Genomic DNA, 6535 nt, shown 5'->3' with positions numbered 1-6535 from the left:
AAAAAAAAAAAAAAAAAAAAAAAGAAAGAAAACAAAAAAGAAAGAAAGGGGAAAAAAAGGGTGGTGATGTAACTGTAGCTCAGTGGTTAAGAGCCCCTGGATTCAATCCCTAGTACCAAAAATATTTTTTAAAAAATTTTTAAAAAGACATCTTCTTTCAAATGTCTTTAATTAAAAAAAAAAAAAAGGCTTACACTCAGTTTCCCTCTCCCTCTCTCATCCCCCCATGTACACACAGATAGAATTTTTTTCTGTTGTGCATTTTCCCTTACTTTCCTAGAGCTCCCTCTAACTTCTAAAGAAAGTTAGGAGGATAAATAGTTTCAGGGCTTGGTACACTGTCAGTCCTGCTTAACCACTCAACCAACAGATGGTTGCTCTCCAAGCCATTTACCACTAAGCCTTTTCTTGGGGTTTCCAACAACATCTTCCTATTTCCCTGTCCTAACCATCCCTGCCAGCAGCCACCGTCAGGCATCCCTACCACAAAGGCCTCTGCCTCCAACCTATCTAATAGTTCACACCCATTACATTTTTGCCCCTGCCCCCATTTATTCTTCACATTCTTTGAAGGTTAATGACTTTGTGGAAATCTAAATCAGCCCCTCCTCAGGAAGTGGTAAAACTCCCTTGGAATAACAGAAACAAGTTTTAAAAGAGTTCTTGAGTTCATCTGTATTTCAGGCTAATTAAAGAAACCATAATATGTATAAAAATTCAAGATGATATAATGAGTGGTGACCAAAATCTGATAACTTTGTATGGATACTGTCCTTTACGAATAATCAAAAAAAGCCTAAAAGAAGAAAAGAAGCATTTCCGACTCTCTCTCCTTCACAAACCATGTCCCTTCTCCTTTAAGTCATTTCAGAAACCAATTATTTAGAAAAGAGCCAGAAGCAGTGTCCTCTTTGTAGTAATAAAGCTTTGTCTTCACAGGAACTTGAGTTCAGTTCAGAAACTTTCAAACATGGTTTTAAAGGCTTTTGTGACTCAACTGTTAGTGAATCACACAAAAGGGGCCTTTATTAATAAGCATATTCTGTTCATTACAGAGAAATGAAAGCTTCAGAATAATTCGCCAAATGTTTAAAGAGAAAACAAAAAAAAATGTGGTAAACATATCAGGACTTGATGAGCTGTCTAGGTAATTGGTTGTTTCTGTGCACCTGGTTCCAAAGACAATATTTAATGTGTAATCTGTTTCATTTGCTTGGGGAAGTAAGTGTAACCCTACCCCCTGGATCACATCTGCATTAAAATGAGGGGAGGCAGAGTCTGGTTTTAGTGAGTGGAAATTTATGCACATGAGTTGTCTTTTACATGGAGACAGCAATTATACCCCTAGAAATGCAGTCTGTGGGAGAAAATGACATATTCAAGGCTGGGGAACAAAAGCCTAATGCTAAGGGGACATTAACAAGGTTGGGAACCCCCTCCCAACAATTAACATGATCATTTACAAAATCTGCAATCTATAAAATTATTTTTAAAACATGTTTTTCAAAACAATGTTTTTTTTTTTTTCTCTTTCTTAAAAAAAAAAAAAAAAATCCGTAGCAACCATACAGGGTCTGTGAGCTACTCCACCTCAACAGTGTTTTAAAATCTCTTAAGATATGTCTGAGAATTGAAATAAACAAACACCAAGGACAGGCAGGGAACCCTTGGACTAAAAATCTTGTAAGAACAGAGGGGAAAGTGTGTCTAAGAATTGCTCTTTTCACGAGAAAGTTGTGTTTCAAAGTGAGAATCCTTAGCCAAATTTTTAGAACACAGAAAGACTTAAATATATATGTGTGTTTATGTGTGTGTATGTGCATACACAATATGTGTGTGTGCAAGTAAAAGCCTCTATTAATTAAAACTGGGTTTTTAAAAAACGACTTATTGAACTGATTTGTTGACTGTATTAAAATCTTTTAAAAGACAAAGTTGGAGCCATTGAAATGGATTTAAGTTTTTGCTTCTCCCATCTTTGGAGACTTTAAAAAATGGATAAGGAAGGGGATGTAGCTCAGTGGTACAGCTGTTTGACTAGAAGTCATGAGGCCCCTAGCACCTTATTTTAAAAAAAGAGAGAGAAGCTGGGTGAGGTTGTGCATGCCTGTAATATACCCCAGTGACTCAGGAGGCTGAGGAAGAAAGATCCAGAGGTCAAGGCCAGCTTTAGCAACTTAGTGAGGCCCTGAGCCACTTAGTGAGACCCTGCTTCAAAATCAAAAAGAAAAAGGGCTGTGAATGTGGCTTGGTAGTTAAGCCATGGGTAGATTGTACCAGGGGTCCAATCCCTAGTACAAGGGGAGGTGGAGCATGGAGGGAGAATAAAAGGAAAATAAAGAAAGAAATGGATAAGAAAAGATGTGTCCTCATTTGCTCTGTGAGCTCTCCACCTTCTTGCTTCCTGGGCAAATAGAAAGGTTTTATTTTGTATACAACACTATTTCATGCATTAGTTTTATCAATAACAGAAAACTGTATTCTTGCTTAGCTAAGAGAGAATAAGTCAATAGGACCTATTATTTGCTTTTGAAATTTTTCCAAAATTTTTAATGTTTCATCTTAATTTTCAGAACACTCATATTTTCAAGATCATTTTATGTGCATAATTTTTGCTAGCTTGAGTAGTTTTGATTCAAATTTTGGGTAAAAGCACTAGTACTTTTTATTGATCTATTATGATACATATTTATTTGGGTTTTAGGAAAACTTGAATTTTTCAATTAATTTTGGCATATTGTTGAGAAAGTCCCATTTAGAGAGTAAATTCAATGGACTAGACATCAAGAAAAGAAAACTGGACTGTGAATGTGGCTCAGTGATAGAGCACTCACCCATACATGTCAAGCTGCAGGCTCAATTCCCAGTGCCATATTAAACTGTAGTGCCATATTGAACAGGGTCTGTTCCCCAGTTTCCACAGCTGTAATCCCAGCTTATTTTAGTCAGCTTTTTTTTTGCTGCTGTGACAAAAGGATCTAACCAGAACAATTTTAAAGGAGGAAAAGTTTATTTGAGGGCTCATGGTTTCAGAGGTCTTAATCCATTGAAGGCCTGCTCCATTTCTTGGGGCTTGAGGTGAGTTGGGACATCATGGTGGAAGAGTGTGGCAGAGGGAAACGGCTCACATTTCGATCAGAAAGCAGAGAAAAAGTCCATTCTCCAGATACAAGTATATACCCAAAGTCATGCCCCAATTCCCACCTCCTCCAGACACACCCTACCATTTCAGTTACCACTCAGTTAATCCCTATCAGGAGATTAAATCACTGACTAGGTTAAGACTTTTTTTTTTTTTTTTAAACCTAAGGTCCTCTGAACTGTCTTGCATTTTCTCACAGGTGAGCTTTTTGGAGGACACCTCACATCCAAATCATAACACAGCCCTTTGGGGAAGCTGAGGCAGAAGGATCACAAGTTTGAGGCCAGTTTCAATTTAGCGAGACATTAAGCAATTTAGCAAGATCTTGCTTCAAAATAAAAATAAAAAGAACTGGAGTTGTAGTTCAGCACCCATGGGCTCAATCCCCAGTACCAAAATGAATAAATAAATAAAAATTTTAAAAATTAGAGAAATTAAAGAAGAAAAGTGTAAATTCTAAATCCTAACTGTTGGGAGATACTGGGACTTATAAACAAACATAGAAGAAGAGTTTAAGATGTTTCTAATATTTTCTGAACCACCAGAAACTAAGACCACAGAGATTGTGAAATGGTAGTATAGATGGGAAAGGGCATGATAGAATTGGATTAGAAGACTTGAGTTCTACTCTATGTTGATTAATTACTTCTTTAGGGAGGATTCAAGGGAGATTTTCAAGACCAGCTGGAGAAATATTAAAATAGTGGTGGAGCCCACTGATATGGTTTCATCTACAAATTATTTCACCCCATTATCAACATCATCAACAATAACAAAAATGGGTAGGGAAAAGACAGGGGAGGACTAACTGGTTTGAATACTAGGAGGGCATTAAAGATCACCAAATGCAATGAGCGTGCCCTGTCTGTATCCAGATTTGACAAAAGACCTTTTTGAGAAACTCGCAGCAATTAAAATCTGAATTGGGGATTAGATAAAACCAAAGAATAATTCATTTTCTTAGGTGAGTGAGTTAATGGCATTACAGTTATGTAAGAAAATGTGTTTTAGAGAGGCTTCCAGAAACATTTAGGGATGGAATGGCTGAAATGATGGATGGGTGAACGTTATTTTAAAATACAAGGGAAAAAAAAAAGGAAATGGGGAACAGATGAATTAAGTCTGTGCTGACCTTGATTAACATTCAGCTGGTGATATGTGGGGTTCATTATACATGTTTTACTTTTCTTTCTCCATTTCCTTTCTTTCTTTTCTTACGGTACTTAGGATTGAACCCAGAAATGGTAAGTGCGCTACCACTGACTACATTCCCAGCCATTTTTACCTTTTAATCTTAAACAAGGTCTCACTAAATTGCCCAGACTGGCCTTGAATTTCGGATCCTCCTGCCTCAGCCTCTTGGGTAGCTGGGATTTCAATATACTTGCCCCCGTCCCCTGCCCTTTTTGTTTATATTTAAAACGTTTTATTAAGGAGGAACACAACATCATCAAATCCTTTAAAAAAAAAATGGAGGCTGTGATAAATTCGTTGTAAAGGAGATTCCATCATTTTATTCCAAAGGCCTAAGAATGATGACTGATAAAGCAACTTTTGCTTCATTTTTAAAATCAAGTAGTATCTAATTAACAGTGTTTTGATTATTAAATTTCATTGGTGCCTCCTATGTAGTGAGCTGAAAATCAAAGCAGACAATTCTCTGTGGTAAAACTTCTGATGAACACTTGATTTATTACCAAATGTACACATGATTTGTCAACAGGGAATCTTCATCCTCCTCCAGTGGAAAGCTGCTAGCGGCCCTGGGAGAGGTCCTGTGGGGCAGCCTCTGCTCTATGCCATTTCCATCATTAAACTGACTTTCCTGTCTCTTTATAACCAATAGGCTACATGTCATTTTCTATACAGGATTAATTGTGGTCACCACCATCTTTTCCCTTACTGTAGGGACATTTCTTTCCCTTTTCAAGGCCCCTTCTATTCTGAAGAGATTTAGGTGTTTATTTTGAAACTCCAATTTCTTAGATGTGATCAGTAACAAAGAGTGGGACATTTATTTCCTTCATTCCAAATTGGATCTCTGTGTTAAAAACTGGAGGACTTGGTAACCTTTTTTTTTTTTTTACTCTGCAGTAGAGCACTAGGAGGTACTGACTCATAGTCAAACTTCAGGCTGTTCAATGGCTTAAAATTAATGTTCGTCAAAGAGAAAAGTAAAGTGAAAATTTATACTGTTGTACTAAAGGGTCCAGGATTGACGTTGATCTGCATAGGGATGGATGAATTTGATTGAACACAATTTATCTGGCTACTTAGAAAAACTATGATTTATTTAATGCATGTTTTATATCATTGGTTTTATTTACTATATTATTTTAGATAGTTGGGATGAAATTGGCATGTGCAGTCATTTTATCAAAATATAAGGAACTTTGGTCAGGTGCATTGGAACATGCCTATAATCCTAGCTACTTGGGAGGTTTATAATCCTAGCTACATGGGAGGCTGAGACAAGTTAGAGGCCAGCCTGGGAAACTCAGAAACACTCTGTTTCAAAATTAAAAATAAAAAGGGCTGGGGATGTAGCTCAGTAGTAGAATGCCTCTGGGTTTAATACCAAGTACTGCAATCAATCAATCAATCCATCAATCAATAAAATTTTAAAAACAAGGAATTTTGCAAGTAGTTTTCTCCCTCATTCCTAGAGATTTCCTCAGTTAAATAGAAATGAAAAGAGGTCCCCACAAAAAAGGTAGACATCAAGTTAATCTTTTTTTTTTTTTTCTTTTTCTTTTTTACAGTACTGGAGGTGGAATCCAGAGCCTTATGAATGCTAAGCAAGCAAGGGCTAAGCTACATACTTAGCCTTAAGTTTATCTTTAAAAGTTATTGATAGACCTGGCCATTCCTCTGAAAAATAAGAAAGAACAAAGAAAGGGAGAGAAAGAACTTCTAATACTCTTTATCAATAAAAATACTAGCATTCTAATATAACACCAGGCAAAGGACATTAACTGAAAAAAAATTAGAAAAATACAAAATGGTTAATACATTTATGAAGGAGATACAGTATCATTTACAATCAAATAAATGCAAGCTAAAACAGATAACTTTTTTTTTTCCTCCTCCTGTGCTGGGGAAAGAACCCAGGATTTCATGTATGCTAACAAGCACTTTATCACTGACCTATCGCCTTATCCCCAAACAAATAACTTTTATTAATTTCCAAATAGGCAGAATAATAAAGGGATTGGTGACAAAGACAATGATGGGTGTGGTGAGATGGACAAATCACAGGAAAGAACTCTAATTACTTAGCAATTGAAAACATGATTCCGATTTCCACTTTTAGGAATCTATACGAATAAAATAACAAGATGTGGTCAAACGTTGTAGAATAACCATAGATCTTAGTAAAAAAAATACTCTAAA

Source organism: Marmota marmota, unplaced genomic scaffold (assembly GCF_001458135.2).
Source record: "Marmota marmota marmota unplaced genomic scaffold, marMar, whole genome shotgun sequence".
NCBI classification, from domain to species: Eukaryota; Metazoa; Chordata; class Mammalia; order Rodentia; family Sciuridae; genus Marmota; species Marmota marmota.
Note: the sequence above shows the minus strand (reverse complement) of the source record.